A 21,079-nucleotide genomic window follows, 5' to 3' on the forward strand; every position below is an offset into this window, starting at 1 on the left:
AAATGATAAGGGTTTCTGAAAATATATGTAAGTTATATGTTCGGTGGTAAGTGATGGTTTCTGAAGGTCACACAACAGCAGATCATATAGGGAGGAGGGGATTTGCTGAGTAGGTATCTATTTTTGAGTTACTATGTCAGAACAATGGGTGGAGTTATGCTACTTATCTATAGACTGAACCATATTGGGTATATATGCAAATGTGGGTGTTATTAGGATATGCTGACATAACATCTTGAAACAGTATAAGAATGGACTAGGGTTATAGGAAAGGCAGGATCGGTGGGAAGAGAAAGGATTCTACACTTTGGAGAATGTAGATCAGCAGACCCTTTCCTCCTTCTGAGGCCATCACCATGCCATATGTTACCAGATGTCAATCTTGTCTTTCTGAACAATAAACCAACTATTGAACGGACGAAGGATTCTTCAATTTCTACTCCTGAAAGTACGTTTGAAATGCCTTGGATGAAAATTACATATCTCCGCTACACACACCCTTTGGAGAAGGGTTACTGATTCACATATAACACAAAGACTTTGCTATTCATTAAGAAACGCCCCTGTGAGTGAGTATGCAGAGTTTCCATTGCACTACATTTGCATTTTTCTACTCTCTACACCTCACTTTTAAGATTGTCAAGCCACCCGAAATGATCAATTGTTTTCCCTACTCCTTGCCAAAGGGGGGACATGAGATTTGTCAAGTTTTGGCAACAAATGATCAAAGAACCTAGAAGGAGGCGTTTGCGTCAGATGCGGCAATGGTCCAGAAAAAAAAAAGTGAAGGGTGAGTTTTTTCTCTTTCTTTTCTCACCTCTCTGTACACAGAATAAAAAAAAAAAAAAAAGATACAGCCTACGAAGTTGATTGACAAGGCCAGTTGGACGGTATACTTCAAGTTATATTTGGAAAATCCAGGACTTTGTGAAGACGTAATTTAGTTACGTACGTGAAGATATCTGCCAAGGTTAGTTCCTAAGAAGGTGAGAGAGTCTCACATAAGAAAATATTGGGTTGTTACCCAAGAAGAAAAAAGTGTTGAAATAGGAACAAAAACTTCACGTTATTTGATAAAGTCACCATTGTAGGTACAGAAGCGAATGTACACTTTGGGTGAGCTAATATGGAAGTCGGATTTTGATGTTTGAAGATGGAAGGTCCAAGCACAAAGGCAAAGAATAGATCAACAGGCAAGACACTACAGCACACTACAGCACAGAATTCAAGAAACAAGGCAAAGAGCTACCACTAAAGAAGAAAAAAAAGATAAAGCAACGGACAACAAAGTTAAAGGGACATTATTCATCTCTTGTTTTATTTTAAGTACACACAGGACTATCATACTAACAAGGGGTGAGTGTGTTTGTTTATATAAAAGGGTAATATGGCAATGGTTAACATTAGGGATGAGCTTCGTGTTCGAGTCGAACGTACGTTCGACTCGAACATTGGCTGTTCGTCCGTTCGGCGAAATCCGAACTCTTGGTCCGTTTGCGTCAAAATTCGTATGGCGCGCACGGCCCACAATGCACTGCAATGGCGCAGTGCATTGCTGGCTCATGATTGGCCAAGCATGCACTGTGACCCCGCATGCTTGGCCAATCGCAGCGCCAGCAGCGAGGAGAGCCATGATTGGCCACAGGCATCCTGCCTGTGGCCAATCATAGCTCAGGCTGTGTAGTGCACGCCCCACACTATATAAGGCCGCCTTTGAGGCGGCCTCGTGTAGTGTGTTGGCATCTGAAGCAGTGGGTGTTCTGTGTACCTTCAACACAGTACACACCGATCGTTTTTGGCTGATTTCCTATCTTGCTGTTGTGTAGTGGTTATTGTCTGTGCCCTGACCGCAGTACACTATACACTATACTATACTACACTATATTCACCTCACCTATATAGCTAGCTAGTGATCTATCTTTAACCACTTAACAACCGCCCATTGCCGATTAACGGCTTCAGGGCGGTTGTTTAACTCTGAGAGGCCGTTAATTAACGGCCTCCCAGAATTCTGCTCTCGCGCGCCCCCTGTGGACCCGGCGCATCACGGATCACGGTAAACGGCCGCTCGTCGCGGCCGTTTACCACGTGAACGCTCCGTCAAATGACATGACATGACATAACATGACATGACATAACATGACGCCGGTTCCTCCCTCCCCTCTCTGTACCGATCGGTACAGCGGAGGGGAAAGAGATCGGTGTCAGCAGCGATGTGGGCTGCATCTGCAGTGCCCACATCGCTGCTCACCGAATTTAACCCCTCAATTCCCTGCCAATACTCTGCAATACCAGTGCATACTCTGCAGTGCAGTACCCTGCCATTACTCTGCAGTACCCCCCATTACTCTGCAGTACCCTGCCATTACTCTGCAGTACCCTGCCATTACTCTGCAGTGCCCCCCATTACTCTGCAGTACCCCCCATTACTCTGCAGTACCCTGCCATTACTCTGCAGTACCCCCCATTACTCTGCAGTAACCCCCATTACTCTGCAGTACCCTGCCATTACTCTGCAGTACCCCCCAATACTCTGCAGTACCCGCCATTACTCTGCAGTACCCCGCCATTACTCTGCAGTGCAGTACCCTGCCATTACTCTGCAGTACCCCGCCATTACTCTGCAGTGCAGTACCCTGCCATTACTCTGCAGTACCCTGCCATTACTCTGCAGTACCCTGCCTTTACTCTGCAGTACCCCCCATTACTCTGCAGTAACCCCCATTACTCTGCAGTACCCTGCCATTACTCTGCAGTACCCCCCAATACTCTGCAGTACCCGCCATTACTCTGCAGTACCCCGCCATTACTCTGCAGTGCAGTACCCTGCCATTACTCTGCAGTACCCTGCCATTACTCTGGAGTACCCCCCAATACTCTGCAGTACCCTGCCATTACTCTGTAGTACTCCCCAATATTCTGCAGTACCCTGCTATTACTCTGTAGTACCCCGCCAATACTCTGCAATACCCTGCCATAAATTGCCATACCCAGCCATACTCGGAGATACCCAGCCATACTCGGTGATACCCTGAAATACCCAGCCATAGACGCCCCCCACCCTCACCGCCCTCCGGTGCTTCTACCAACTCGCCAGTACGATCAAAGCCAGAATCTTTTTTTTATTTTTTATTTCAGGCTTCCCAGCCTAGAGGTGAGATGTGGGGTCATATTGACCCCCAGATTTCACTGTAAAGAGGACTTGTCACCCCATATTCCTATTACAAGGGATGTTTACATTCCTTGTAATAGGAATAAAAGTGATCAAAAATATATTTTTGGGGAAAAAAATGTCAAACTAAAATAAATAAAGTAAAATGAACAATAAAAAAAAAAAAAATTTAAAGCGCCCATGTCCCCATGTGCTCGCATGCAGAAGCGAACGCATGCGTAAGCCCCGCCCACATATGAAAACGGTGTTCAAACCACACATGTGAGGTATCGCCGAGAACGTTAGAGCGAGAGCAATAATTCTAGTCCTAGACCTCCTCTGCAACTCAAAACATGTAACCAGTAAAAAAAAAATTATGAAGAAAAAATTACTAATCTGCTAAATTTTATAACAGAAACAAAGAAAAATTCATTTTTTTCGCAGAATTTCCGGTCTTTTTTCTTTTATAGCACAAAAAATAAAAAACTGAGAGGTGATTAAATACCACCAAAAGGAAGCTCTATTTGTGTGAAAAAAAGGACAAACATTTCATATAGGTCCAGTGTTGCATGAGTAATTGTCATTCAAAATGTGAGAGCACCAAAAGCTGAAAATTGGTCTGGTTATTAAGGGTGTTTAAGTGCCCAGTGGTCAAGTGGTTAATAATAGAGCTTGCAGTCAGTAGTGTTAGGAGATAGTGCGTGCTGTCTGCGTGCTCTGTACCCAGTACATACCGCTATAATATAGGGCAGGCCCCTACTTTCAAACATCCAACTTACAAACATCTCCTACTTGCAAACGCAAGGAGACAGCAGCAAGTGAGATGAAAAAAGACGGACGACAAAACAAATTATACAGGGGTGATAACCCTTCCCTATGTTTTCCAAAAAGCTTAAAAATAGTTTTTTTGACTGGAGCTACACTTTAAAAATGTACCAGTTGAAAATTACAAACAGATTCAACTTAACAGAACAAACCTACACAGTCCCTGTCTTGTTTGCACCGCCTGTATACTGCTGTTCTGAGTATATAGGGCCTGGGGGCCACACGCATTTCCTTTTTTTAATATGGGTACAGGGTTCCCCTTAATATGCGTACAAGACCCAAATAGGCTGGTAATGGGCAGGGAGGGCTACCCATGCCATTTTTCTCAATGATTTTCAACCATATTGCAGGAACCAGATATAACATTAAAACCGCAAGCAGTCTTAAATGGTGTTATTTCCGTTTAATGTCATTTGGTGCCGGGACTGTTCTAAACACGGGAAACACGTGGCACTTCACAGGCATACTACAGACACCCCCCAGGCACCATATTTAAAGGAATATTTCACTTTTTTTTTCACTTTAACCACTTTCAGACCGGACCATTTTGCTGGTAAATGACCAGAGGTCTTTTTACACTTTGGCACTGCGCTGCTTTAACTGGTAATTGCGCGGTCATGCAATGTTGTACCCAAACAAAATTTGCGTCCTTTTCTTCCCACAAATAGAGCTTTCTTTTGATGGTATTTGATTGCCTCTGCGATTTTTATTTTTTGCGATATAAACGTAAAAAGACCGCAAATTTTGAAAAAAAATGATATTTTCTACTTTTTGTTATTAGAAAAATCCAATAAACTCAATTTTAGTCATACATTTAGGCCAAAATGTATTCAGCCACATGTCTTTGGTAAAAAAAAAGTCAATAATTGTATATTTATTGGTTTGCGCAAAAGTTGTCACATCTACAAACTAAGTTACGTTTTCTGGAATTTACGCAGCTTTTAGTTTACGACTGCCTATCTCATTTCTTGAGGTGCTAAAATGGCAGGGCAGTACAAAACCCCCCCAAATGACCCCATTTTGGAAAGTAGACCCCCTAAGGAAATTGATAAGAGGCATGTTGAGCCCATTGAATATTTTATTTTTTTGCCTCAAGCGATTGAATAATGACAAAAAAAAAATTTTTTTTTTTTTTTACACAAAGTTGTCACTAAATGATATATTGCTCACACATGCTATGGGCGTATGTGAAATGACACCCCAAAATAAATTCTGCTGCTTCTCCTGAGTACGGGGATACCACATATGTGGGACTTTTTGGGAGCCTAGCCGCGTACGGGGCCCCGAAAACCAAGCACCGCCTTCAGGCTTTCTAAGGGCGTAAATTTTTGAGTTCACTTCTCACTACCTATTACAGTTTTGAAGGCCATAAAATGCCAAGATGGCACAAAACCCCCACAAATGACCCCATTTTAGAAAGTAGACACCCCAAGCTATTTGCTGAGAGGCATGTTGAGTTCATGGAATATTTTATATTTTGCCACAAGTTGCGGGAAAATTACAAACTTTTTTTTTTTTTTTTTTTTTTTCACAAAGTTGTCACTAAATGATATATTGCTCACACATGCCATGGGCATATGTGAAATGACACCCCAAAATAAATTCTGCTGCTTCTCCTGAGTACAGGGATACCACATATGTGGGACTTTTTGGGAGCCTAGCCGCGTACGGGGCCCCGAAAACCAAGCACCGCCTTCAGGCTTTCTAAGGGCGTAAATTTTTGAGTTCACTCCTCACTACCTATTACAGTTTTGAAGGCCATAAAATGCCAAGATGGCACAAAACCCCCACAAATGACCCCATTTTAGAAAGTAGACACCCCAAGCTATTTGCTGAGAGGCATGTTGAGTCCATGGAATATTTTATATTTTGCCACAAGTTGCGGGAAAATTACAAACTTTTTTTTTTTTTTTTCACAAAGTTGTCACTAAATGATATATTGCTCACGCATGCCATGGGCATATGTGAAATGACACCCCAAAATAAATTCTGCTGCTTCTCCTGAGTACGGGGATACCACATATGTGGGACTTTTTGGGAGCCTAGCCGCGTACGGGGCCCCGAAAACCAAGCACCGCCTTCAGGCTTTCTAAGGGCGTTACAGTTTTGAAGGCCATAAAATGCCAAGATGGCACAAACCCCCCCCCCAAATGACCCCATTTTGGAAAGTAGACACCCCTAAATTTAGGGGTACACTAGTGAGACTAGGTAATAAATGGCGGGTGCCCTGAAACTATAAAAAAATAACTAACCAACCAGCGTCACCTGTAACAGTTATATGGTGATCACTGGTGAAAGGGTTAACTAGGGGGCAATCAGGGGGCTTTATGCGGTAGTATATGGGGGTCCCTGGCGCTATAAAAAGCTGCGGCGAACCTAAATACCTACCTGCCTAACTAGCGTCACCTGTGACACTAATACGGCGATCAGAAAAATGATCGCTTATTAGGCTGGGTTCACACTGGAGCGATGCGGAAACGCCGCGAATCCGCGGCGGGTTCCCGCATCGCATGCCTCCCGGCGGCAGTTCACACTGCCCTATGCGAACTGCTGGGAGTGTCAGTGAAATGTTACTGACACCCCCAGATCAGTTCGCATATCGCAGTGCGATCTGCAAACTCGGATCGCATGGTGTGAACACCCATGCGATCCGATTCTGCTGCGGGCCAAAAAAAGGGTCCCGTGCGAATTTGCGGTGGGTGTGGCGGGTGCGGCGAATGGCTGAACTCGAATCGCACAGAGATCGGATGTGATTTGCACTGCAGTGCGGTGCGAATCACATTCGTTCTCATAAACCGCTGCAATGTGAACCCAGCCTTAGTGACACTGGCGACGGGGGGTGATCACGGGGTTAAACCTTTATTGGGGGGGTTAGGGGGGTACATTAGAACTAAAGGGGGCTAACTCTAACTGCCCTAACAGTTATTACAGTCACAAATGACACCAATGCAAAAAAAAAAAAATGACATTGGTGTCACTGTGACTGGGGGGCAGGGGTAATTGGGGGGGTGATCGGGGGGTAAAGGGGGGGTGTGAGTGTGCCTGGCATGTTCTACTGTGTGTGTAGAGTGTTGGTGCAACTCACCGATCCGCTCTCCTCCGTGTCGGAACGAAAAATACCGACACGGAGGAGAGAATACATCACTTCCTCTCCTGTGTTTACATTACAGGAGAGGAAGTGATGTCACGGGGGATTTCCATTCGTCGAGAGCGATCGCGAGGGGGTGGCCATGAATGAATGGCCGCCCCCTCATCCCGGATCGCTCTCGAAGGAATGCCGACCGCCGCAGGCACCGGGGGGGGGCCCGATCGGGCCCCCCACCCGCGGGCAGGCAGGGACTTATATATACGCCCATATGCCTGCCCGTGCCATTCTGCCGACGTATATCGTCGTGCGGCGGTTGGCAAGTGGTTAATCGTCATTAAAATCAGTGCTCCCGCCAAAACGGCCGTTTTTAAAACTTTTTTCTGCATTGACCCATGTCCCCTGAGGCAGGAGTCAGGTCCCCAAACCCTTTTTAGGACAGTATCTTGCATATTAGCCATTAAAATTAGCACTTTCCATTTCGAACGTTCGAGTCCTATAGACTTCAATGGGGTTCTAACGTTCGTAATGAACGTGGGGGCCGTTCGCAAGTTCTGGTGCGAACCGAACCGGGGGGTTTTCGGCTCATCCCTAGTTAACATCTCTAGGCTCAGAAGTAAGTCTCAGTACGATCGGGAAATGTATATATTTCATATGTATGGAGTATAGGAATACATGCAGTAGTAAGGTAATTAATTAATTTATGCCAGAGTGTAAAGAAGTTCATTAAGAAGAAAATTAAGTTTAATGCTGCATGTATATCTTTATGTATTAAGCCCTGAACAAAGTTTTCAGAGAAAAATTATTGATTAAGATTGTGGAAAGAACTGTATGAAATTGAGATAATGGAAAAAACATGATGTTTAGTGTTTTTAAAAAAAAAAATTCTAAAGATTTGGTTGAAGGATATAATAAGTTAAGGATTGAGCAATTTTTACAAACTTGGATTTAGTTATTAAATTAAAAGTAGTAAATTGTTCTAATTTACTTAAGGTTACCCAGAGAAAATATTAAAATATGAAAGTTTTTGTTCAATCTAAAAAAAAAAAAAAAAAAAAAAAACTATTGTTAAAAGTTTTTGTAAATGAGTATTTCTGGTAAAAGTAAGGACTTTGGTTTGCGGGAGAAGTTTTCTCTATGAAATGGCCAATCACAGGTCATGGGAAGGATCCAATCTGTGAGTTTAACGAGATTGTCTTCTAAACTATTTTTTGTCATTATTATAATCAGGAAAGTCATATAATATGGTGTACATGATTTTTCGTAGATGTACAAACAAAATATGTTTAAAAAGTGTTAAAAAGGTTAAACATTTTAAAAAACGAGAAACAAGATTGTTACCGAATTGTACAGTGTAGGGTGTACAAAGCATGGTAGCCAAGACTGTCAGTAACAGATCATTCTCTGAAGAGTATGTGACATGTGAGGAGTGTATTACCAACAGAGAGATGCAGATCAAGTTACAGACTGGTCAGTCATGCCATGACATTTTTCACTTTAATGGATCACAGCACAATACATTTTTGTGTTAAATTTTACAGATACTTAGAAGAGGGTTCACTGATGAGGAAAATATATATTTAAAAGGTATCATTACTTACTAAAAGTAATTGTTTTGAAAAATAAGATTTTTTAGGCCTTAATAACTTTTTTCGAGAGTTCATTGAGATTTTTGCAGACAAAGTATCTGTCTGAGTAAATTTTAATGAATTATATAGGCTTACTGTAGGGCAAATATATTTTTAATAACAAAAGATAACTTATATACAAACATTTGAAGATCTGAAGAAAGCCCTTATAAATTTTGTATTTTTGGTAAATATAGAAATATCTCTCAGTCATTTTAAATTTAGGCTGGGTTCACACTGCTGCGGGGGGAGATCCGGATGTGATTCGCACCGCAAATCACATCCGATCTCCGTAGCGATGCATCGCTCCCGCAGCAAACTCGCACGGGACCCTTTTTTTGGTCCGCAACAGAATCGGATCGCATGGGGGTTCACACCATGCGATCCGATTCCTGTGCGAGTCGGCAGATCGCACTGCGATATGCGGACGGATCTGGGGGTGTCATTAAAATATCATTGACACTCCCAGCCATTCGCATAGGGCAGTGTGAACTGCCGGCGGGAGTCGTGCGATGCGGGAAAACGCAGCGGATTCGCGGCGTTCCCGCATCGCAGCGGTGTGAACCCAGCCTTAAGTTGTATGTGGATGATGAGACAATTGCATTGGTATTTATAAATAAATGTGTTAGGGGTGCATTGTCCAATGCTACAGATCTGAGACATTGTGGGTTTAGCATTATTTGTTTTGAAAAACATCTTATGTTACACTAAAGGTGTTATTTCAAGGAAAACAGGAGGTGTCAATACACACAGCTTTGTCTAATGGCAATTGGATGTTAAAAAGATCAGTTGTAGTGTGAGGGATAGAGCCACAGTTGTGTAAATTAATCATGAGAATGTCACTTTTTCAACTTTTAGTGGACGCATTGAAAGCTGAATTTAAGACTGTCATGTGTTGGTTTAACCACTTGGGATCCATGCTATTGCCAAATGACGGCATTAGCGCGGACCTACTTTTCCGGGACAACGTCTATTGACGTCGTCCCGTGTACGAGCGGCCTGCGCGCCCCCTGAGGGGCGTGCGCGGCGCGCTCTGTGATCGGCGAGTCCATGAGACTCGCCTGATCACCGATCCGTGCCAGGGGTCGATCCCGACCCCTTATCACGTGATCAGCTGTCAGCCAATGACAGCTGATCATGTGATAGAACGGAGCCGGTAATCGGCTATTATTCCTCCTCGCGCTGACAGCGCGAGGAGAAAAAAAAAAAGCAGATGACCGGCGGCCGTGATCGGGACATCAGTCCCGATCACGGCCAGTAATGTAAGCGCTCACCTGCCCCCTGCCAGTGCCCACCTGCCCCCTGCAGTGCCAATTTAATAAAAGTTAGTGCCCCCCGTCAGTGCCACCCAGCAGTGCCCACAGTGCCACCCAGCAGTGCCACCCACAGTGCCACCCAGCAGTGCCACCCACAGTGCCACCCACAGTGCCCACAATCTGCCTCAAAGGTGCTGCACCCTAGTGCCGCCCATCAGTGCCCAGCAGTGCCGCCCATCAGTGCCCAGCAGTGCCGCCCATCAGTGCCCAGCAGTGCCACCTATCAGAGCCACCTATCAGTGCCACCTATCAGTGCCCATCAGTCCCATCTATCAGTGGTCCCATCTATCAGTGGTACCCATCCGTGCCACCCATCCGTGCCACCCATCCGTGCCATCTTATCTGTGCCCATCTTATCTGTGCCGCCTTATCTGTGCCCATCGGTGCCGCCTTATCTGTGCCTATTAGTGCCGCCTTAACTATGCCTATCAGTGCCCACCAGTGCAGCCTATCAGTGCCCACCAATGCAGCCTATCAGTGCCCACCAATGCAGCCCATCAGTGCCCACCAATGCAGCCTATCAGTGCCGCCCAATCAGCGCACTTCAATGAAGGAGAAAAATGACCCGTTTGCAAAATTTTAGAACAAACTATTAAAACATGATTTTTTTTTTGATTTTTTTGCATCTTTTTTTGTTTGTTTAGCAAAAAATAAAACTCCGAGCTGTAACTAAATACCACCAAAAGAAAGCTCTATTTGTGGGAAAAAAATGATAAAAATTTCATTTGGGTACAGTGTTGTATGCCCGCGCAATTGTCATTCAAAGTGCATCAGCGCTGAAAGCTGAAAATTGGTCTGGGGCTGAGGGGGGTTTAAGTGCCCAGTAAGCAAGTGGTTAAAAGTCAGTGACAGAGCAGGTGTGGTTCATTCAATCATACTGTATGAGGGGAATGCTGGGTTCTGAAAAGAAATGTCAACATGATCAAATTTCTTTCAGAAACAGAATATTTAGGAAAGCCCAACCTAAATGAATGTTCTTTTTCAAAATTAAAATGATTTGTCAGTGTAGAAAAAACAGTAATCTGGCAAGATTATTCTTTTAGAAGATTTAATATTAGTCACAAGATAAAGAGGGGGACTATGACATGTTGTATTAGTTAGAATCAGTACAGACTGATAAAGGAGATAACATTTATTGTAAAAATAAGTGGATTACAATAATAATGGATAGAGTTATTTTTAAATGAAAATATTTATTTTTGCATATCCAGGTACCTGACTGATTGATTGATTTTTGTTTTAGCTTATGAAAAAATTCTGAACTACTCATTTTAGAACACTTTGTCATCAAACTTCTGAAAATTGTTTTATTTGTTTATAGAATTATCTAAAGTGAAAGAGGCCTAACCTGATACTACAAAGTATTTAGGGATTTGGCAAGTCTATATAGATTGATTATATTAGTTTTTTTCACTTGCTACAGGAGGATTACAAGGATATTGTTTTTTTTAGTTAATGTTTCTTTTTGATAAATTAATTGAGATAATTCTAGAAAAAATAATATTTTTTAGAAAAGCTAAGTTGTTGTGAACTTATGTCATATTCCATTGGGGTTGGTTTTCAAACCATGGAATCAGTTAATGATTTAAAATTTTATAGGACAGGTAGTGAAAGACATGTATGCTATTTTAGGTTTAGTAAAGTTTTTGTTTCTTATCATCTTAAGTACTCAGGTATTGTAGAACGTATGAATAGTATTGGTTAAGATGATAAAGGTAAATATTGGGTGATTTATTTACCTGCTATAAAACTTTATTATTTTCTAAACATAGGGTTTGTTAACTTTTTGAGTTAATGAGTCTTTTGAGATTAGCATACTTAGTTTTTTTATATTATCTGTTGTATAGAAAGTAGTGTGGTTGCAAATTTTGCAAACAACAGGAATAGGTATTTCAGAAGTTTGTTCACAAAACATGGCTAGGCCTATGCTAATTTAAATAGAAATGATGTCTTGAATGAGATTTCTACTTTTAATGAGTATGTTTAGTAATTTATTCCAGTAGCTAAAGTTATGGTTAATTATTCTAGATCTGAAGGTACCAAGGATGTCAACAGAGATGTCAACTGGGATATAAATTGGGAAGATTATTTTGTTATTTTTAGGGTACATTGGGATTATAGTTTTTTGTTTCAAAAGTATTGGTAAAAATAAAAATAATTGGTAAAAATAAGAATAAAATGGCTAAACACAGAAAGGATTATCAGTTTAAAATGGTTTAAATTGATTAATGAAAATTATTTAGGAAAACATAATTTTTAAAAGAATTTGATACTTGTTCTCATTTTCTTTTATAGATATGTCTTTTGTTTCTAAATTTAAGGAAAACTATTTTTTTATTTCGTTTTTTTTTAAATTCTTCCATGACAATGGAGGATAGAGGCGATTCAGTTCGCATTGTGCGCTATATAAGTATTTCATTCATTCATTCATTCACAATGCAATCAAGCACAACTAAATTTCTATTTGTTACTATTTCTTGTTTTTTCAAAAATTATTATTTTTTGATTATGTTATCTAGGACTATCATTTTTTGGTGAACTTGCATCAAAAGCGACATATTGATCGGTTGATCATTATGTGAGGGGGAGTTAGGATGTGCTTTTCATAAGAATTTTTTTTACGAATTATCTGAATAATGAGGATAGTAATAAGATAATGAAAAAGACAAAAAGGTATAATTAGAGCATATGAAGAAAAGGATTTCAATGTGTCTAAACAAAGTTATTGTTGAATTTAAATAATTTTGGAATGTTTATAAAAAAAAAAAAAATAGAAAAAGTTGCTTGCTGGTCATGGATAGATGGATAAATAAATCGAAAAATAAATAGAATGATAGAATATATAAAATATGACAATCAACTAATGGGAAAGTTTTTATTTATTTTGTTTCAAATCTGTATTAGGGTTAGAATGAAACAATTTTATAAATTGATTAAGGAAGAAATGAAAAAAAGATGAAAAATTATGACAAGTATTTTTAGTCGGAAAATGACTTCTTTTTTATCTGATCCAGTGATTAGCTATGGTACATCTGGAGCAATTGATTCAAAATGTGTATGAAAGGGCGCCATAAATAAAGTGTGAGTGATTTAGGTAATATTTAAGTTGTGTGAATGTCATTTTGGTACCAGTTGTTCTCCATGTCCAATGTTTATGACTAAAGGTCAGTAGGTCAGTGGTTTCACAGATAAGAATACACATAGAGAGTGTGTCATATAATGGAATGAAATAGTTAAATATTTTTCATAGAAACATCTCAGAATTTTTGAAAATGTTTATGTACAATATCTGACTCACTAAAATGTATTAATGTGTATTGTATTAATGTTTATTGTATTGTTTGTATTGAAAAAAAAAAAAAAAAAAAAATGAAAATCAGAGACATTTATTATTTAAGATGAATGCACTTATTATTTGTTGAATATAGTGCATTGAGGGGGAATTGTTGTTGAGGTAATTAATATTTTAAATGATAAGGGTTTCTGAAAATATATGTAAGTTATATGTTCGGTGGTAAGTGATGGTTTCTGAAGGTCACACAACAGCAGATCATATAGGGAGGAGGGGATTTGCTGAGTAGGTATCTATTTTTGAGTTACTATGTCAGAACAATGGGTGGAGTTATGCTACTTATCTATAGACTGAACCATATTGGGTATATATGCAAATGTGGGTGTTATTAGGATATGCTGACATAACATCTTGAAACAGTATAAGAATGGACTAGGGTTATAGGAAAGGCAGGATCGGTGGGAAGAGAAAGGATTCTACACTTTGGAGAATGTAGATCAGAAGACCCTTTCCTCCTTCTGAGGCCATCACCATGCCATATGTTACCAGATGTCAATCTTGTCTTTCTGAACAATAAACCAACTATTGAACGGACGAAGGATTCTTCAATTTCTACTCCTGAAAGTACGTTTGAAATGCCTTGGATGAAAATGACATATCTCCGCTACACACACCCTTTGGAGAAGGGTTACTGATTCACATATAACACAAAGACTTTGCTATTCATTAAGAAACGCCCCTGTGAGTGAGTATGTAGAGTTTCCATTTACCATGTGATAGCTGTGGGCCAATCACAGCATCCCTATTGAATTCACAGTTGTAAATGAAATTTGGTCATAACAGCTTTGATGACACTGTTCACATGTGATCGCATATCGATCACATGACCCCCTGACTTCCAAAAGCGGCCAGGTACCGGGATTCATAATCTGCTATGTCCAATAGTCCCAAGATTGTGGGGATCCTTCTAGAGCCTGGAGTGTCTTTAGCCTGCTGCCAGCTGATTCTGGGTCACAGGAGAGCAAAAGTAAGTGCGCCCCTCTGGCCCAGAAGAGAAGCATGGCCAAGAAAGCTTTGACCATTCTTTTCTTTTACATAGCTTTATCATGTCAGAGTTTTTAGGACTGCAAGTTTAAAAGGGCCATTTTAGGTTATGTAGCCATGGTGTTGCAGCTAACAATCTGCCAAATCACCCTACTGCCAGACGTCATACATCACTTCCAGAGACAACGAACAGTCTTTTGCGAGCCTTGTTTTTTTAGTTTTTTATTGGGGGGGGGGGGTACAACTTGGATAGGGATTGGGAACATGGGATGCCCATAGGATAAGTCTTTGCTGTTATATTTAAAGATTTCGCACACTTTGGTAAAATTAGAGCCAGAAGCTAGAATGTGCACAGTTCATTAGATATGAATCTCCTCCTGCATCTCCATGCAGACTGTTGCTCCTCTTGCGGCTCAACCCCTACAGACTATTCCATCTAAGAGTTCCCTGCCATCTGACCATGTGGTGGCGGAGACATAACTAATGACCGTGTAAAAGCAATGTTCTTAGATCTCTTTCACCTCCTGCCCATAACTTGTTTCCGATAAAAGAGAACAAGAGACTGCATACACTTTCTTTAATAAAATCCGTGATTAAAAACACTCACATTATAGCAGTAATAATCAGGCGATGTACTAATCCCATGTAACGGAGGGGAGAGAAGCCTCAATGTAGTCATTCCAGCGCGTTGGGGAGTACTGTCAGGATGTTTCTGCTCATGGTGGCCGTGTAAATATCCATACAAGCCGGCATTAACAGGACATATTTATCCGAGGAGTGAAACTCAGTGGGTTAAAAGCCATAGCACCCAACTGTCCACAATTTTAAAGGACTGCCCCTGATTTGGAACAATGCCCCTCTGTCCCTCATTCCTCCTCATTTGTCCCTCATTTTGGTCTGATGCAGTGGCGTAACTAGAACCTTCAGGGCCCCGATGCAAGAAACCATGAAGGGCCCCCCTGAACCCCAGCCAGGGCCCTTCCCTCCGAGTCCGGCGGTGGAACTTCTGGGGCGTGGTCACAGGTATGACCTTTGTGAGCCCTGTAGTTCCACCACTGGCATCAGTAGTTTTTTATTTTTTATTTTTTTAGGTGCCCCATTGGGGGACTGTCCCTAGGCAGGATGGGGTCCCCATCCCCAGAAGAGATGAGGTCCTTTTCTCCAGGGCAGATGAAGTTACTGCCGACAGGTGAGAAGCGGTCCCTGTCCCCAGGGGAGATGGGGGTCCCTGTCCCCACGTGAGAAGGGGCCCCTGTCCCCAGGGGGAGATGGAGGGGGTAAGTAATGGTGTGTGGGGGATGGGATCCTCTCACTCACCATGACCAAGCTGCAGGCCGCGCACTCATCCATGTTGGCCTGGGCTCCATCCAGTGTGCTGGACAGGTGATCAGCATATCTCCCAGAAAGACCTTTCGTCATCTGTGTATGACGGGGAGGAGGGGGGCTGGCAGACAAGCCTGCAGTGTCCTCCGGGGGGCTCTCATAGGGCTGCACTGCATCTGTGTGCTTAAAGTTTGTTTACCCGGGAGAAGTATGCAGTGCAGTGTGGGCTGGACTCGGGGGGGGGGGGCGGGACTCTGGCTGGGGAGAACAGACATCAGACTGAGCGGCAATACATGGAGCAGGAGAGGGGTACTCTGAGGAGCCAGCCGAGGACACAGGTCATGCGGGGAATGCACAACTAAAGAGCAGCCAGTGCGATAGTTGAGCATGGAGCTCTGCTAGTCACCCTCCACCTCCAGCCACCCGCATGGTGCATTGGTAGCCCTAGCTGCCTATGCTGCTGCCGGCCATATGTAGAGGGGGCTGCATGGGCCCCCTGCAGCACAGGGCCCAGTTGCAGTCGAGACTGCTGCACCCACTATAGTTACGCCCCTGGTCTGATGCATATACTTGTATATAAAATGCACTATTTATCTATCAAAAAGTGTTTTGCAATGCTAAACCTTTCATCCAGTTTCTAAATTGTTGCATTTGTACATTTCATAGGCCTGTTTAAAGGAACAGAAGCTGTTAAAAAAAGCACTTGTGGATTTAACTAAAACTATTTTTGTATAATTCTCCTTCCCTAAGGAGGGTTCGGCAGGGGGTGTGTCCTATGCCGATATAATTCCCTTGTTCCCATCCCAAAAAGTTGGGAGGTATGTAAAAGCATATCTTCTAGGAAATATGTATAAAGAGGGAAAACACTGCGCTATAGTTTGTGAAAAGATGGCCACAACGGCCACAACAGCAGCCAACACCAAAAACAAACAAAGTTCAACAGGTAAAATAATAAAAACAGTGTAGCGCTTCAATAATAATAAATGTAATCAACATAAATTATAAAAATAATAATGATAAAACAGAAATCGCACAGAACTAAATGCCTAGAAATAAAAGTCCAACATAAGGCACTCATTCCACTATGTTGATGGCATAGGAGTGACCAAACCGTCACAGAGAAGGAAAATGGTGTACTGGACGAATGTGTTCATGCGGGTAAACTTGATTGTAAACATCAGTGAAAAGTAGATAAATACTTCTTACCGGAACAGTTGGACTCACACAGTCATATGACGGTTGAGTCTAGAAGGCTTGAGGTCACAATCTGGGACCAAGGAGTGTAAGGAGAGAGGTCAGTTGAGCTGGTGGAGGAGCTCCAGGCGGTTGTAGGCTCAATGGTGGATCCTTTCAGATGGAACATCAAAGGTCAAAGTAATCAAGCTCAGACGCAGCCCGTTGTACCAATACTCCAACCTCCCCCGAATGGGGAGGGGGGTGTTTGTGAAGTTTTAAACCAAAGCAATGGAGAAAAAGAAAAAGAAAAAAAGGCTCCACATGGTGCGGGTCAAACGATATAAAAACGTTGGTTTATTGAAGTCAAAAGGTAATGAATGACTTGGTGATCACATAAAAAAACAAAATGAACTTAAAAGCAATGTGGGGTACCAACAGCTCGCCCGACGCGTTTCGACATATGTGTCTTCAACTGGGGCATGTTGGAACCCACCACATTGCTGACAAATATATAGAGAATGAGAGAGAGGTTCCGCCTAACAGGAGGCGGGAAATCCAATCTCAGACAGCCTCTTAAAGCTACAGTGTACAATTTAGTCAAATCAGAGTATACTAATTCAGACACTATAAGCAAATACAAATAACATCTCAGAATATCATTCATGCAGACTGTTAGATAGATATTGATGACAATAAAATCTAGAAAATAAGTAAAAAGTAAGCCACCATGCTCGCGCGTGGATAGCACTAAATAGATTACATTGTTCATAGCCTAATCAGATATATAGATGCAGGATGATTCAATTCAGTTATAAAGCATATGCAGAGAACACATCAAGCACTAATACATAAAGATCAGACCTGCGTTGTTAGTTATACATAAATTACATTAAACCTTTACCAGAAACTGCCAGTTTACATTTGCATTATTCACAGCCTCATCAGACTTATAAATTGCAGACAGCCCCAATGCACATACAGAGCGCATACAGAGAACACATCCAGTTCTAGTACAAAAAATCAGACATGCACTGTCAATTATACATAAGCTGCATTATGCTATCCCAAGAACGAACTAATTTGTTTATATTATATCATAAATGGAGCTGTAAAATTCTCAGTGATAATGTCTAATAGAGATCTATCATTATGTAATTTAGATGTCTCTTACTTGTTGTACCAGCAATGTGTAACCTGGAGATGTGCATGAGTGACCATGGTGATAATTCATACGTGATGATCAGTTTTGTAAAGTTCAGATCAAATAATCTGAAGTGTCATGACGTATAATGACACAGGAAAGACTAAACCAATCACTCAATGTGTGTGTCATGTGGCTAAATGTGGGAGTGGTTGAGAAAGGCTCAAGTCTATGGAGTGGAGGCGTGTATATTTGCATATCATTAAGCAAGAATGTAAGGAGGGGGTGTCATTCAAAGCTTGGCGCCAATTACTCCTTGTTGTGCGTTCCACGCTGCGGATCATAACAAGCATCGTGAGCGCTTATAGGTGCATGACGACGAAATGGGGCGTGTGTGTACAAACGTCACATGTTACGTAGTCTTGCAAAAGTGTAAAAGGGGGCGTGTAAACGTAAACGTCACGCTCTATATCTCTCCACGAAAGTATAGGGGAGGGGGAGGCATTTAAACCTGGCGCCAATTTCGCACATGGAGAGCGTCACACGCCACTGGGCGTGGCCGGCAGCAGAAGGGCCAATCCGAGAGTGTATCACTCTACACATGCGCCATGACTAGTGACGTAATTACGTCATGTCATGCGCAGTGATGGATCAAGGGTAGATGCAACAAGGTAATCACGGGGAATATAAAAGATGTGACAATATCACGTCACATCCAATAATAAAGCCCGACGTAACCGTGGCAACCACAGAAGCGTCATCGCATTTAAGGTCAAAAGAATACCGCAAATAAAAGGACACAAATACAAAAACAAAAAGAAAAGACAAATATCGCTCCACAATCAGAATATACATCTTACTCAGGAGATTTTACCACTAATAACCAAAGGTTATGTGAAGTAAAAAAATAAGGAATAGTCGCGTGGGTCAGATGCAATGCATACAAATCACGCACATATTAACCTAAAAAATATATATTTTGAGGTGCCTGGAACCCGAAAGTGGCCTTGGAATATTTATAAGTCTGATGAGGCTGTGAATAATGCAAATGTAAACTGGCAGTTTCTGGTAAAGGTTTAATGTAATTTATGTATAACTAACAACGCAGGTCTGATCTTTATGTATTAGTGCTTGATGTGTTCTCTGCATATGCTTCATAAGTGAATTGAATCATCCTGCATCTATATATCTGATTAGGCTATGAACAATGTAATCTATTTAGTGCTATCCACGCGCGAGCATGGTGGCTTACTTTTTACTTATTTTCTAGATTTTATTGTCATCAATATCTATCTAACAGTCTGCATGAATGATATTCTGAGATGTTATTTGTATTTGCTTATAGTGTCTGAATTAGTATACTCTGATTTGACTAAATTGTACACTGTAGCTTTAAGAGGCTGTCTGAGATTGGATTTCCCGCCTCCTGTTAGGCGGAACCTCTCTCTCATTCTCTATATATTTGTCAGCAATGTGGTGGGTTCCAACATGCCCCAGTTGAAGACACATATGTCGAAACGCGTCGGGCGAGCTGTTGGTACCCCACATTGCTTTTAAGTTCATTTTGTTTTTTTATGTGATCACCAAGTCATTCATTACCTTTTGACTTCAATAAACCAACGTTTTTATATCGTTTGACCCGCACCATGTGGAGCCTTTTTTTCTTTTTCTTTTTCTCCATTGCTTTGGTTTAAAACTTCACAAACACCCCCCTCCCCATTCGGGGGAGGTTGGAGTATTGGTACAACGGGCTGCGTCTGAGCTTGATTACTTTGACCTTTGATGTTCCATCTGAAAGGATCCACCATTGAGCCTACAACCGCCTGGAGCTCCTCCACCAGCTCAACTGACCTCTCTCCTTACACTCCTTGGTCCCAGATTGTGACCTCAAGCCTTCTAGACTCAACCGTCATATGACTGTGTGAGTCCAACTGTTCCGGTAAGAAGTATTTATCTACTTTTCACTGATGTTTACAATCAAGTTTACCCGCATGAACACATTCGTCCAGTACACCATTTTCCTTCTCTGTGACGGTTTGGTCACTCCTATGCCATCAACATAGTGGAATGAGTGCCTTATGTTGGACTTTTATTTCTAGGCATTTAGTTCTGTGCGATTTCTGTTTTATCATTATTATTTTTATAATTTATGTTGATTACATTTATTATTATTGAAGCGCTACACTGTTTTTATTATTCTAGGAAATATGGACTACTGTTCCCAGCCAGCCCAACTTGCAAATCATGTGCCTGCAGGCAGCAACGACCTGACACAGATTCCCACAGTTTCTTTTCTGATCCAGGACTCCCCATCATCCACCGTGTGTACTGATGAAGACTCCACTAGTGACCGTGTACTAGCAGAGTTCCCTTCAAAGACTCCTTGGCACTCCAGCCCTTGGCACCTCCAGTCCCACTGTGGTAACACTCACCAAACTTCCGACAGCCCTGAGTCCTTGATGAAAAACTTTGACTGGACCATGCGTACCCCCAGTTTCACCTGCCCCTCTGCTCTAGGAGTTCCCTGTGTGGTGGCAGAGATATTGCCAATGACTGTGTAGAGGCAATGTTCCTTTGCAGCTCTCCCCGGGCCTCCCCTGCAGATGGGGATGGCCTCCTGCGACTAACATGCCATTCCTCACTTCACCCAGCCAAATCACCTCAGCATTATATATATAATGCCCACCCCCTGACAATCTCAGTTGGGGATTGGTCAGGGCTCACACACAAGCTGCCTGCCACTCCAGTTCCAGGCCCAGCCCCTTTTCTAGATCATTCCTCTCAGAAACAGGGGAGGTGCCTCAGAACTGAAGTGCGGGTGATAACGCCCACAGCTACTCTGACCACTCTCAGCCCCCCAGATCAAAACAGACAGGCCTAGCATGCCGCTTAGGCCCATGCTGGATAACTTAGTAAAAATAAACCTTACTAGCACCTACCTATTGGTAGAGGGTGCTACAGTTAAATAACCCAGGCAATCTGTGTATACCAGGCCTAAATGTATTCATATTAGACTTGCACTTAGGCTTGGTTCACACAAGTGTGGCTGCACACTCTGGTTGTGGATGCGGGAATCGTATTGATTCCCACACCCACCG

The 21,079-nt window shown here is 42.0% G+C and overlaps 1 protein-coding gene and 1 long non-coding RNA gene across 2 annotated transcripts in view; one reads left to right on the forward strand and one right to left on the reverse strand.

Annotated features, from left to right (window-relative positions):
• Positions 1-21,079, reverse strand: part of LOC143960486 (estradiol 17 beta-dehydrogenase 5-like) — a 99,843-nt gene that overhangs the window by 73,237 nt on the left and 5,527 nt on the right. The window lies entirely within an intron of this gene.
• The window catches only part of LOC143960487 (uncharacterized), a 192,975-nt gene continuing 172,181 nt past the window's right edge, over positions 286-21,079 (forward strand). The window contains exon 1 of the long non-coding RNA XR_013270332.1: positions 286-1,038. This is a non-coding gene — a long non-coding RNA (uncharacterized LOC143960487). The remainder of the gene's footprint in view (positions 1,039-21,079) is intronic.

Source organism: Lithobates pipiens, unplaced genomic scaffold (genome assembly GCF_037356315.1).
Source record: "Lithobates pipiens isolate NorthernLeopardFrog02 unplaced genomic scaffold, aLitPip1_a1.2 Scaffold_8, whole genome shotgun sequence".
In the NCBI taxonomy this organism is placed as follows: Eukaryota; Metazoa; Chordata; class Amphibia; order Anura; family Ranidae; genus Lithobates; species Lithobates pipiens.